The sequence below is a fragment of the Chiloscyllium punctatum genome, chromosome 7 (genome assembly GCF_047496795.1).
Source record: "Chiloscyllium punctatum isolate Juve2018m chromosome 7, sChiPun1.3, whole genome shotgun sequence".
NCBI lineage: Eukaryota > Metazoa > Chordata > Chondrichthyes > Orectolobiformes > Hemiscylliidae > Chiloscyllium > Chiloscyllium punctatum.
In genome coordinates, this window is record NC_092745.1 from 77,740,449 (window position 1) to 77,755,019 (window position 14,571).

The following is a 14,571-nucleotide window of genomic DNA, read 5'->3' on the forward strand; positions in this document are numbered from 1 at the left end:
TGCTCCTCGGATGCTGCCTGGCCTGCTGCGCTTTTCCAGCAACACACTTTTCAACTCTGGTCTCCAGCATCTGCAGTCCTCACTTTCTCCTTTTAAAGGAATCTGCCAATATATCTTTAACACCTTTATTTTTGGTAAAAAGTACAGCACTCATGAATAAACAGAAGCTTATTTGGTCTGCTTTCTCATAACACAAGCTGTTACCCACAGTCCAAAAGTTTTCTTTGGTGCACATTTCCCAGTTCACAGTTCTAGACCAAAATTGATAAAAGAATAATGGAAATAATGAAGAATAAGTGATGATAATAACTAGTTAAAGAAAGCAATATGGAATCAACTATTTCTCATAGCCATATGAACTCAGTTCTGAAGAAGAATCGTACCAGATTTGAAATATTAAATGTGTTTTTCTCTGCAGATGCAGCCAGACCTGCTGACTTTATACAACAGTCTCTGTGTTTGATTCCGTTTTCCAGCATCCACAGTGTTTTGCCTTTAACCTCTGATTAGACTGACATATGGTAAACCTTCTGGTTTGTAAATACAACGCATTACTGGATCCTCAAAGGCAGGTGACAATCTTTGCCAGGCAGCTGTTCTTCAGTTGATGGAAGATGTAGGAAGTCTAAGGGAAAGACTTGCCTATTAGTTTTTCTGGAGAGCAAAATGCACCCGTCAAAAGCTAGATTGAAGAACATGGTGAATATCAACTGTTGGTTGTTCTCTGGGATCAGTTAATTGCTATCAACAGTCAACAGAAGATATGCTTATCCTAATCATTTAGGTTATGCGTTATAACCAAAATTTGCTTTTAAGTAACTTAATGAAATTACTTCAAATCACATAGGAGTTCTTGAGAACTATTTTGGGTCATTTGTATTCTCTGAAACCTAAAACTCACTGAAGTACAAGTGGCTGAGTGGGGAGATTATCCAGTGAAACCAAAGAGCTTTCTTGGGGCCACCTCTTCGGGAAAACTTGGCCAACAGAGGAGTCAACAGAGGCAGTGGCTACCGATACATCTTCCTTCCTCACACACCATCACTGTGGCCTGCCTGCGCGAATAGGGTTTCCTCAATAGGCAGGAGCCCTGGTGGCAAACACTTATTTGACTGCTGCCAACAAAGTGCAGCCCTGGATCCTGCTATTTGCTGAAATAGAATTGTCCTCTCCCACCTTCCCCCATCGCGCCTTCAGCCCCGCACACATCCATCATGCAGCCCCAAATGAACATTGGGGAACAGCAGTTCTCTGCAGTGTAGCAGGGACAAGAAAATCAGTGCAGGGAAATGGAGGGGATATCTACCTGTTCAAAAACCAGGGCAACATTATGGAATTTTAAAAATTGCACTGCAAAGAAAGTGGCCGTTCAACCCCTCAAATCTCTATCAATTCCTTGAAAGATCCAATTATTCCTAATGATTTTATCTTTCCCCACAGTATGTTACTCTTTATCAAGTATTTAACTTATTGCTTTAGAAAGTTACTATTGAATAGGGTTCCATTGTCCTTTCAAAAATGTGTTTCAGATTATAAAAACTCAGTGTGTGAAAATATCCATGAATTTTTTGAAGAGTAGCACAGTTCTCCTTGATGCACTGGCAACATTTATCCCTCAACTAACATCACAGGAAAGTGATTATGTGGTTGTTATCTCTTGGCTGTGCATAGATTGCCTACTGTGTTTCTTCCATTACAACAATGACTACATTTTAAAAATACCTTGTTCACTGCAAGGCATGTTGAGATGTCCTAAAAACATGAAATCCTCCATATAAATGCTAATTATTTCTTTATTTGAACCTTTTTTTATCCCCAACTACTACTGGTATTGAGTGAGAAAGTCTGCATGACTAAGAGGGTTCAATATATCACACTCTGAATCTTACCAACCTGTAAAATTGCAGAAACCCTATGAAGGTGCAAAATTTGCATTTACTTTAGAGTCTCAGCAGCTAGTGTGCCAAAGCATATACAAACAATGATGCAGAATAATCTGACTAAAAATGGGAAAAACACAAATAATGCACATATATGTATTAAGAAATGTGGAAGGCCCTTGTCACATCATCTGATGGTCTCAAGCCACATCAATTCATCCCATAAACCTTTTATGCAGAATGCACTCACATTCTTTACTGTCTCTGGAAAAACAATATGAAGTATTGCATTGCAATTAATGTACAGCAACACAATTATCAGCCCACCGAAAGCCATTGTACTCAGACCTTTGCCATTAAATTGTAACTGATAAATGAAACATGTATAAAGTGTGCTCATTTGAACATGGATGGAAAAAGTACCTGAACTGTCCAACATTGACTCCCTCATGAATAATGTACACATCACTTGACTATTACAACTGAATCCCAAGTGTTGAAATTTTATACCAATGTATTTCTTGGACCTTTCATCTCACATGCCAATGGGTGTCTGTGCGGAAGGAATTGAAATTGTTTTCTCAAACAATTAAAAATTTGTTTTGTACATATGATTAAAAACTGTGAGATGTATATCCATGTATTTTAGTAGCCTTTAATGTAAATTTGGGCTCATGGAATTCTGAGTTAAACATTTGAGATTGTCTGTGTGTTTGGAGTTAACAATTAGCTTTTAAAAACTATACCGCCCATAATTCCAAGTAACAGGAAGCTACCCACAGTTTCTAGGGAACAATTCAGAGGACTTAGGAGAGAACTTTCCAGAAACTGACTTTTTCTGTCTGTGCTGGGATGTTGTTCAAGAGAGAAGTGGTGTACCAAGCTCTTAGGTGCTGAGGAGTAACATCGTAGCACTCCTAAGAAAAGGAGCTAAAGTAATTAAATTATCTTCGACAAGGAAGTTTTTATTAATCCCATGCAGAGTGCTATTCAGAAAATATTTGTAAAGATGTTGCCAGGGTTGGAGGATTTAAGCTATAAGGAGAGGCTGAATAGGCTAAGGCTGTTTTCCTTAGACTGTCAGAGGCTGAGGGGTAATCTTATAGAGATTTATAAAATCATGAGGGCATGGAGAGAGGCGACTTCTCACTCAGAGGGTGGTACGTGTGTGGAATGAGCTGCCAGAGCAAGTGGTGGAGGCTGGTACAATTGCAACATTTAAAAAGCATTTGGATGGGTATATGAATAGGAAAGGTTTGGAGGGATATGGGCTAGGTGCTGGTAGGTGGGACTAGATTGGGTTGGGATATCTGGTCAGCATGGATGGGTTGGACCGAAGGGTCTGTTCCATGCTGTACATCTCTATGACTCTATGGCTGTATGTTGAGATACAGCTGTGGAAAAGAAGTGAAATTTTGAAGCTTTGAAAAAAGAAATGAAAGCTGTGTCAGTGTAGTATAGTATTGGAAAATAAGTACATCAGGAGCATTATAATAATAGTTAAGAAAATGTTATCAACAGTTCTAGCACATGAACTGAAATTATAATTACTTCAAGCCCATTCAAGTACTAAAAAGTCTTCTCTCCTTTGATTTGGACTGGGTCTTGCTAGAAGTGCAGAACAGTTGTTCTTATAATGGCAACAATGTTTGTAAGCTGTACTGGGGTACACTGATTCAATTAAAAAGCTGTGGTTTCAGTTCAATCAATAAAGATTGCTTAAATTATTTATACTGTGCATTTAAAAATGTTTGAATCTGGATTATAAGGGAATAGATCTTTTTTTCTTGTTTATCCTCATTCCTGTTGTTCCTAAACTTTTTTGTTTTATTGTTAAAATGAGTAGACTACAAAACAGCATGCTTTTGTTTTAGTAAAATATCACTTTGGTAACAAAATTTTTTAAAGTGATCTAGTTATTCAGCCACGTTTCTATCAGGGATCTGACTTGTCTGGTACTAACATCAATTCGGCATTATCCCATACCAATTGGCCACTAGATTATAATAACATTCATGGACAATTATTTGATTTATGTTGTTAAGTGCCAGTAATAGCGTGGAATTAATCTGAAGTCTATGGACTGAACTTTTACACCCAGATAGTAGCTTGAGGGAAGAAAGTTAGACTGAGTGAGGAAGCAGGCTCAGTAAAATGGCTGCCTAGTTCTCTGGACTTGTTTCAATCATATGCATTTAGTTTAGGCCCTCCAGCTGTCACCTCTCACTTCCCCTAATGCTCTCATCTACTCCCTATGCCACTTCCATGCCAAATCATGCCAACCCATGCTCCCACCCACTCCAATGGGCCCTCCTAACACCTGTGTCAACTCATTCCGCGCACACCCAATCCCAATGGATACTTGTATTTCTCTATCTTATGCAAATAAATATCAAGCCATTGAGAAAAGGTGTCACAGAAAAAATAACTTATTTTAAGACCACAAAGCTGTCAATCAAGCAATGTGTTTCCCTCTTCTGCACGCTGCAGTCGTATGCTGAATAACAATGTACCTGTCTATCAACTTACCAGCAACGTGCAGACCAGCAAGAAACACATGCAATGAAGATCTAGCATTTTAAATCAAAAGGATGCTTATTTCTAACTTAAAAGAACATAACAGCTCCACATCTTTCACTGACAGGGATAGATATGGGCAGATTTCTATTGGAATCCTCATTGTGGCACTATTGCAACTATTGGAAAAAAAGATTGTACAATTTACATAAAGGCTCAACATTCAACTGACAGGAGGGAAAATAAGAAGAAAAATGATTGAGAAGGGGTTTGAAAATTTGAAAACAATCTTGTAACTCTTGTTAAATGAGTGTCCAAATGGGGCTCAGTTCATGGCAATTTTGGGTGGCTGTTAAATACTGGACATGATTCCCTTATTACTAGCCTTGCATCGACCAGGCAAGAAGGGGTGAGTTGTCTTCTTTTTCTTAACCTCCTTGGTTGGCTGCAACAAAGATTTTTCAATTTCTCATTAACATGCAGCTTCAATAAAGACATGGTTCTTTGAATCAAAATGAGAAGCCAATTACAAGGTTTTCTTGACTAAAAGAAAAGAAATTTATTTTTTACTGATCCTTAAAAATCATATTAAATACACATTCAATCACAGGTATGAACTTTAAATAGTGGAGAATGTCTGATTCAAGAAGGATGATCAAAAATAGGCAGCTTGAAAAGTCCTTAGAATCTTCATAGTGTTAGGTTAACCTGAGGCCATAGTTGTTTAGTTGACAATACCTCTGCAGTACTGAAAGTTGCAGATATCTTGAATTTCTCAGTGAATGCATGTTTCTCTAAGCTACTTTTCCACCTGCCATTACCTTTCAGGAAACTGACAGAAAACAGAGTTAGAGAGAGAGAGAAGCAGATCAAGCCTTTCAGTTCTGCTGTTAGGAATACATCATTCTTCTCTCTGATCTGCCCAAACGGTATGGCCTGAAATACAGTTTATTTCTGTATCCCATATCTAGCTTTATTGTTTTTCAATGTTAGATACTCTACAGATCAATCTCTCATCCCAATATGTGAAACTTCCAGAAATATATAAATCAAAGAGGAGATACAGATCTGCGAAGCGGGTTTTATTTTTTGATCATGTGTTCACACTGAATCTTATTTATTGGTAGTTTCACAATCTTGGCTCAACTTGGTCAGGTGATCGCTGTAACTCCTTTACATTTGCATTTCCTAATACCATTTCAGTTCATGAAAGATCCCAGGTATTAAAAATCAGGTGATGGAAGTTGAAAATTAATGGTTAATTTTTACCACTATCATAAAACAATGCAAGATAAAGGAAGAAAGACTTGCATTTAAATAGCATCTTTCAAGACCTTAGAAAATCTTAAAGCACTTTACTGCCAATCGAATAAAAGTAAAGTATATCCCTTCTGCCAATGGGAAAAAAAGGCAGGAAATTGTATGGACATCCAAAACAATTGCCTGGATATCTGAATTAAATTGTCCAGCTACACTGTAGCCTATTTGGGAGAGATTCGATTGTCCAGCTACACTGTAGCCTATTTGCCAATGAAATCTCCCACAAGCAATACAACATCTCAGTGTTGATTTAGAGATCATTGTCCCATTTTACAATTAATAAAACTTACATTTTGCTTACATTTGGGTTGCCAATCAAAAAATCTAAACTTTGATGGTTTGGGTTATGAACAACTTCATTGTCCATATGTATCATGAATAGCACTGATAAGCAAAAACCACCTACAAAAATGCTGAATAAAACAAAATGAATAAAACACATTGAATTCTGGCATTGATAATATCTGATGTAACTGAAGATGACTCTAACTGTCACTATTAAATAGTTTTTGACTCAAAGGCAGAAAATGCATTGTTCCATAAAGATGTTAATTGCAGGGTTTATTGTAATCTGGAAACTTCATTAAATGTATAGCACATAGTGGCATTTGTTCCCATGTGGGTGGCAAACAGGCACTACTATGGAGGAAAACAACGCATATAATTAAAGTGCTCCCTGGCCTACTTTCAGACGCCCACACAAACTCACAGTTATCACGACCTGGAGACACTGTCAGAATTGTTAATGCTTGAAGGCTAAAACATGTTGAAGTATTTCCCTTAAAATAAGATTTTCTGAGGTATTTTCATGAATTATTTTACACTGTTTTATGAAAACAAAAATCACTTGCCTTATATGAGTTGGAGGTTTCATTTGTTAGTCTTGTCCTTGTGTAAAAAAAACCGAATCGAAACTGAGCATTAATAAATGCAGCATTTCTGACTCATATTGAGCACGGAGGTTTTGCACTATTTTCATCTTTTGGGAGATTCTAGCAATGCACAGGAATCCCAAGATAGAAAAAAGAATTTCCTAGAATCTATTGTGCCTGGAGCTCTCTGACATCTCTATCATTCTTCCTACATCTCTGGTCTGCTTCAATGGTGCAGATCAGTTGTGGGGATCAGATTGTTAACCCTCAAAACCTGGCCTCAGTTTATATACTGCATTCGGGGCTAAATTATTTGGATGGCCACGTGGGATGCTTAATGTCCAAAGAACAGATGTTTCAAGCTGAGGAGTGAAAAGGATGTAATGTGTCTCACTACAGTATAAGTGGCCCCAGCATTCTCAGGAAATCTTTTTTAAAGATAAGTTGAAAGGGAAAAGGGTGTTGTACTTAGAGGAGCTGCATGTTTGAAAATCTGGTACTAGGAAATTGTTGATGACCATTATTTGAACTTTCCTGAGGTGCTAAGACAAATACTAGCAGGTATAATACTCAAAAATGATTAGACATAATTGCACCCACCTTAAGTGAAGATGTGTAATGGCCTGGCTGAAACACATCAGGTTAGCGTGGTTAATGGACAGAATGTGAGGGCATTAAAGATTCTGGTGGAGGAGATCCAAAGGATGAAGGGTAGCGTAAACCCAAAGTGGGGAAGGAAGCAACCGTTCCTCTTATGCCTGATTTTGCTGTATCAGCTAACACTCCTTTGACTGGCCTTAAATCCTTTCATTTCTCCAAGGGGAACATTAGCAAGGCTCCAATGACCAGGTCAGTCCCTTTCCCCCACTGACTCCTATAAGGTATCTAATAGGATAGAATAGTACAGCTTATTTTCATTAGGTGAAGTCCTTAGATAATTGCTACAGCATATTCTGTAAAAATCACCCTAGAAATATTGCTTAAATTTTCTGTTTTTTTTATTTAGATGTCTGTATTGCAGTATTATACATTGGAAAACTTTCAAAAGTCATTAAAACTCATCTTCAAACTTCCAGCAGCTGCTTAAAGATCCTCCAAGCAGCTGTTCTAAGTGCAAGCTGCAATTCCTCTATGAAGTTGTCACCTTGCAGAAGACATAGATTAACCAGGGATTTCAGCATAAGACCCTATCTTGGCTTCCAGAATTTCTGTCTGGTGTCTGAAGATATTGAAGAAAATCACCAACTTGCAATTTGTCATTCCTCCTGTTTCCATAGGGAAATAGATTGTTCTTGAACCTACAGCATTGTCAAAGCCAGCCTATCAAAGTTAAAGCCCCCTGGAGTCCTTAACAAAACATGAAATTCAGAAACACATGTTTCGTGTCATGGTCAGTATGTCAGCCTGTGGGGGTCCCCAATTTAAAACTATGATCCATACAGGGGTGTAATTTTAAAGATTCAGCATACAAACATTTCCTTGTAATTAAAAACAGCCATTTTATTTAAACTTCTTAAAAAAATCAACTGTGAAAGGACTCAAGAACAGAGCCCATTCACAGCCCTGGGACTGCCTGTACCTTTAAAAGACGTGCTCATGATATCATTCATTTTCAAATTTCTCTCTTCCGGCTTTACTGGGAATGTTTACAACTGAATACACTCAGAGAAGTTCCTTAACTGCTTAAGACAATGTCAGTGTGCTGTGAGCAGACTGACATGACTAATGTCACTAGAGTTCTCATGTATACATTTGAAAGTATATAAGGACTTGTTGTCAACTCACAAAAGCTTGATGAATAGTGGCTGTAAATTAGGTTCCTATAGTCGATAAGCTTCTGATGGCACTTGGGACAATCTATAGCCTTCTAACAATAACTTGCCTGTTACTTGCTAATTTATATAATTAGTGCCTTGAATTTAGAGAAAAAAATTCTAAGGTGATTCACACATGTATAATAAAACAGGAACTAAACCAAATAAAACAATATTTGGGTGGGGTGACCAGAAGCTTTGTCAAAAGAATATGTATTTGGCACTACTCGTGACCACAAAGCATTCCAAAGTAATTCACAACCAATCAAATACATGTGGTCATTGTTACAATGTAGGACAATAATTCATTTACAGTAAGATCCCAACAACAACACTGAAAATGAAACAGTAATCTATTTTTGTGATGTTGATTGAGGGATAAATATTTGCCTGAACTCCATGGAACATTCCTCAGCTATTCTTCAAAATAGTGCGATGTGATCTTTTAAGTGCACCTCAGAGGGTAGGCAAGTTTAACATCTCATCCAGAAGAGACCACTTTTCTGTCCATTAGTTGTTTTCATGGTTTTTGCCTATTTGCCCTCATTATTCTCCTCCTCAAATCATAGGAACAATGAAAATCTGTGAGGAAAGCCCCTGGACACAGCAAATTGTAAGTTCTAAAAAATCTCTCTAATTAACACACATTTAAATACACATGTTGCTTATAAACATTGAAAGTTATTCCCAGCTAGCCCAGACAGAATTGCATTGCATTCCTTTGTGACCTTCCCAATCTCTTCCAATTTTGGGGGGCACTGTACAGATCCCTTAGTCTCCTCCTTCTTCAAACTTGGGAAACTGTAAAAGGACATTTGAGCCTTTACAATTTTCTCATTATTTTTGGCACCCTGTGTAATTGATTAGGAGGAAGTATCAATAAACTGTTAGGACATAAACAGAGTTGTGAGCAAAGGTATAGGTCATGGAATAAAAAAGGGGACCAGCAATGAAGATACAAAATTGGATGAGTAATATAAAACAGTAGTCTCCATTGTCCCAAAGGACCATAGGTAGGAAACAGACATTATTGGTTAATTGAAATTTTTGGATTGGAGGAAGGTTTGCAGTGGAGTAAGTCAGGAGTAGGTATTTGGGCCCTTTTCCTGACATACAAAAATGATTTAGAATTTGATGTACAGGGAACAATTTCAGTGTTTGTGGATGACACAAAATTTGGGAGAATTTTAAACTGTGAGGCGGACAGCGTAGAACTTCAAAAATCCATTGTTAAGCTGGAGTAGCAGGTAGATAAGGAGCAGATAAAGTTCAATGTAGTGGAGTGTGACTTTGTACGCATTAGCACAAAGAACATGAAGAGACAGTATAAAGTAAAGGACACTATTCTAAATGGTTTTCAGCATCATAGATACCTCTGTGTATATGTACTTAAGTCACTAAAATAGCAAGACAGGTAGAGAGAGCTGTTTTTAAAGCATACAGTATTTTAGGTTTCATGGATTGGGGCAGAGCACAAGAGCAGGGAGGTTGTAATGAACCTATACAAGGCAGTGGTTAGATCTCAGTTGGAATGTTGGGTACATATCTGGGCACCGCACTTCATAAAGGATGTAAATGCAATGGAGAGAGTGCAGCAGATATTTACAAGAATAGTTCCAGGAATGAGACACTTTAGTTTTGAGGGAAGATTGGAGAAGTTGGGATTGTTTCCTTTCAAGTGGAGAAGACTAAGAGGAGATCTGGTCTTAGTTTTCAAAATCCTGAGAGGCCTGGACAGAGTGGATAGGGAGAAACTTTCCAACTTGTAAAAAGATTGAGAACCAGAGGCATTATTTTACAGCATTTTGCAAAAGAACCAAATGTGAGGTGAGAAACAACTTATTCTAAGCATGGTTGAGGCAGTTTAAATTAAGGAATTTAAGAGGGAATAGATAATTATTAAAATAAGAATAACATTTACGGTTATGGGGCAAATGAAGGTGATTGGCACTGGTTCGAAGTTAAAGTGATCAGACAGCCAGTGCAATAAGATAGACTGAATGGCATCCTTCTACATATAACAACTCTGTCATTCGGGGATATAATTTTGATTGACAAAGAAATTAAGAGTTGTGGGGGGCTCACAGAAAAGTGAAACTGAGGCCACAGTCGTGTCAACTATGATCATATCAAATGAGCAGACTAAGGGAACCAAATGGCCTACTCTTGCTCCTATTTATCATGTTCTGATGCCACAAGGAGAGTGTAACTAGGAGGTGGCTGAAGCGGTCAACAGCAGGAACATTGCACCACCCTCTTTTATTCAGCACAGGAAGCATTTTGATGATCTTACTAGTCCCAGAAAAATGACTTCAGTGGGACATTCACACTTGTCATACTGTGTGCATAAGCATATTCCATCTTTCTGCTTTGTCAAACATAATCTGTCATATCACAAACAAACCATTCACATCTTTCCATGCACTACTTTGCTAACCCCACTCATTCTCATCCTTATGCAATTTGTTAACTCTCCGTGAAACTTATCCTCAACAAATGCTTTCTATCCATTGGATGTATACCTTGGATGTTTTTGCAGTGACTCATCATTCTGCTATTGCCCCTTGTGCAGGATAAGAGAGTGAAATGGACAGGGTTGTCCACTGATTTCACATTGACAACTGAGGAGGAGGAAGCTCCAGAGATCAAAGTCATCTTGGCATCTCTGTCTATGCAAGATGGGGACCTCCAAGCTACAAAGCTAACTGTAATGCACATACATATTATGGAACACTCAGTTGTGCTGTCTTGATTCTAGCAATGAGTGAAATATGATTATCTTCATACTAATAAGTTGCAAAATTCTAACCATGTCCTTACTAATGTTTCAGAATTTCTCTGTAAAACGGTCTTCATATGTGTAGTAGCTCATATGGAACTCATCCAATTTGATTTCTCAGAAGAGCTGATTTATTTACAGGAACACGGCAATAGAACTCAGTTTTATTAGTTCATATGTTTGCACCTTGATGGCAGCAATTAGACAGCGAGTTTGGTTTTCACCTGTTGATTCAGATTTGAAAAGGGAGTGAGAGCAATTCATAGGGACAGAAACAGGTGCTGAAGATTTGTCTCATAGGTCACAGCCAGCTTCAAGCACTGCTTAACTGGACACAGATTCTGTAATTCAATCATATTGATGCAAATCAAAATCATTGAGAAGTGTTAAAAAGTTTGTGGGTTACAGACAAGCTTTCCAAGCATACTGTCCACACTCACAGGAAGAATGTAACTGCTTGTTTCAAGAGTGAGCAGTTTCATGCCCCAGGCCATTGTGACCAGCTCTTCACGCATAATGGAATGGCACCTACATGTAACGTCAATCATTGTCCTCAGTTGAGTCCACGTAAACTCTGATTTGTTACATCCTACATGTCAACATGTATGGCATCTTAACATGATGACAGATACATTTGCCTTGGCTTTGAAGTAAATGTATTCATTCATGGGATGTGGCGTTGCTGGCTGGGCCAGTATTTATTGCCAATTTGTAGTAACCCTTAAGATGGTGGTGAGCTGTCTTCTTGAATTGCTGCAGTCCATTTGCTGTGGATCGACCCTTATTACTGTTAGGGAGGCCAGTCAGGATCTTGACAGTGAAACTGAAGGAACAGCAATATATTTCCAAGTCAGGATGGTGAGTGGCTTTGAGGGGAAATTGCAAGTGGTGGTGTCCCACATTACCCATGGGTTTGTAAGGTGCTGACTAAAGGCCAATGATGAATTAATACACTGCTCTGCATCAAGCCTCTCCTCAGCAGTGTGGTACCATTAAAATATAGCTGGTCTACAAAAATACTGATGGTGAAAAGGACGTGGATGTTGGTAATCCATTCAAACTGCTCCAACTCCTCATCCATAGTTGATCTCCTATCTCTTCCAGCAAATATTCTACATGTTGCCTCCAGTCCCATTGGCAAAATCTGGTCCCAAACAGATTTAATTGGAGCAGTCACTGGTGGGGCCTCATGGACTCCAATAGCAGATGAGGGTATCTCAGCTGGCAGAGCAGATATCTGAGCTATTCATCTCTATTGCTGTGGAAACTACAGTGCAAGGGCAATAGCAAAGAATTAAACTTTATAGCTAAACAAGGATATGCACTTGGAAGTATAAGAAAATGCTCCTGGTAAGTTGATATTCTTTAGTAAAGTCATTTTCGAACTTCGCACAACTTTCCCATGTTGTTTTCTTTCGGTGGGGGGGGGGGGGGGTGGCAACTCACCCTTTAATTTGTGGTTTGGACTTCCATAAGATTAAACCCCAAGGATCTTGTGCATATATAGGCAAATCTTTTTTTGTGGTTGTACAGTAATTGCATACTGATGGAATGCAAATCCTTTTGGTTCATGAACACACTGGCTCTTGGTTGGTATATGAGTTGGAATGATGTCTTTCACTTTTAGAAGATTCTAGACCAAGTCTCAAGCCAGAGTATCTATTCATTCTGAAAATGTGTTGCTGGAAAAGCGCAGCAGGTCAGGCAGCATCTAAGGAACAAGAGAATCGACGTTTCGGGCATCAGACCTTCTTCAGGAATGAGGAAAGTGTGTCCAGCAGGCGAAGAGGGACTCACTGAAATCCTTGTAGAGGGAGGAAGAGAGCTTCTTCATTCTGACTGGTGTCATCATAAACTTAATTTCCGCCCTGAACAAACAACCCATCTGTTACCTGCTATTGGTATGTTGTCAATGGGAGATCTTGGAGACTAATCTGGCACAACATTAGAACATTCCAGAGGCAATCAAGTTGAGGGTAATTGTCATTCTGGGAACCACACGTTACATGCAGTCACCACCAGATCACTGCCACCATCTAGTACGGAGAAAGTGAGAACTACAGATGCTGGAGATCAGAGTTGAGTGTGGTGCTGGAAAAGCACAGTAGGTCAGGGCAGCATTCGAGGAGCAGGAGAATTGATGTTTTGGCCAAAAGGCTCATTCCTGATGAAGGGCTTATACCTGAAAAGTCAATTCCCCTGCTCCTGCTCCTCGGATGCTGCCTGACCTGTTGTACTTTTCCAGCACCACACTCTCGACTCTGACCACCATCTAAATATCACACCTTAAGACTCTGAAAATACTGCTGTTCCGTTATGTCAAAGAAATTCAGCCTCTTTGTGTCATAGGTATTGTCTCCTAGGAGCCACTTTCCTCTGCTGCTCCAATCTCTGTTGTAGAGTTTAGGCCTGTTTGTTACTGCTTGTGCTCACTAATCAACTCTCTGAGATCTAACTGCAGGTCTGTTAACAAAAAAAATTATTGTTAATGACCATTTTAATCCAACTCAGAAGTCTCTTTCATCCAAAGCAACAAAGGTGCATCTCATCCACATCCGATCAGAAATGGTTCAAGGTGTCAAAAATAAACTCTGAGTCAAGATGTCACCTTTTGGCAAAAAAGTCTTTAAGCTGAAACAATAATTCTTCTGCTTTCTCTATAAATGCTGCCTCACCTGCTGAGAATTTCCAGCATTTGCTGTTTTTGTCATTGTTAGTGCTTTTCATTTATTGGAGCATTTTCCTGACATTTAACCAGACTGTGAATTTTTATTGTGCTCTTCGACTCCTTTCAATTGCTACATGAAACCTGAGCAGGTGGTTCTGACATTCAAGTTAAAATTATGATCATATATTGCTTAAAATAGGTGACTAGCACGCATTAAACTGTTCCTCCTGAAAGAGTTGTATGCAACAGCCACCATGCTGTTGTTAAATATAGATGTAGGAGGATTGGAGCTAGCTAGTCACGGTATTCACATTTCTACCAGCTCTAACACGCACACCCAGACCCATAAGCTCTTTGTGTTATCTCTCTCCACACATTACACCTGATCTAAGGAGTGTTTGATTTGATTTGATTTATTGTAGTCACATGTACCTAAGCACAGTAAAAAGCTTTGTTTTGCGAGCAATACAGGCAGATCACAGCAAACAAGGACATACAGATCAGAGGGTGCTGAGACAAGGTTACTGCTGCATAGGAGGTGCACAAAGCAAGATTAACATTAACAAGTCCAACATTATTTGAAGTTAGAAAGGTAAATTCAGTAGTCTAATAACAGCATTAGCAAGTGAGCAAGCATTAGCATTGAGCAAGTGGAAGAAGCTGTTCTTGAACTTGTTTCTAGCATTTTCTGTTATTAGTTCAGATTTCCAGCATCCACCAT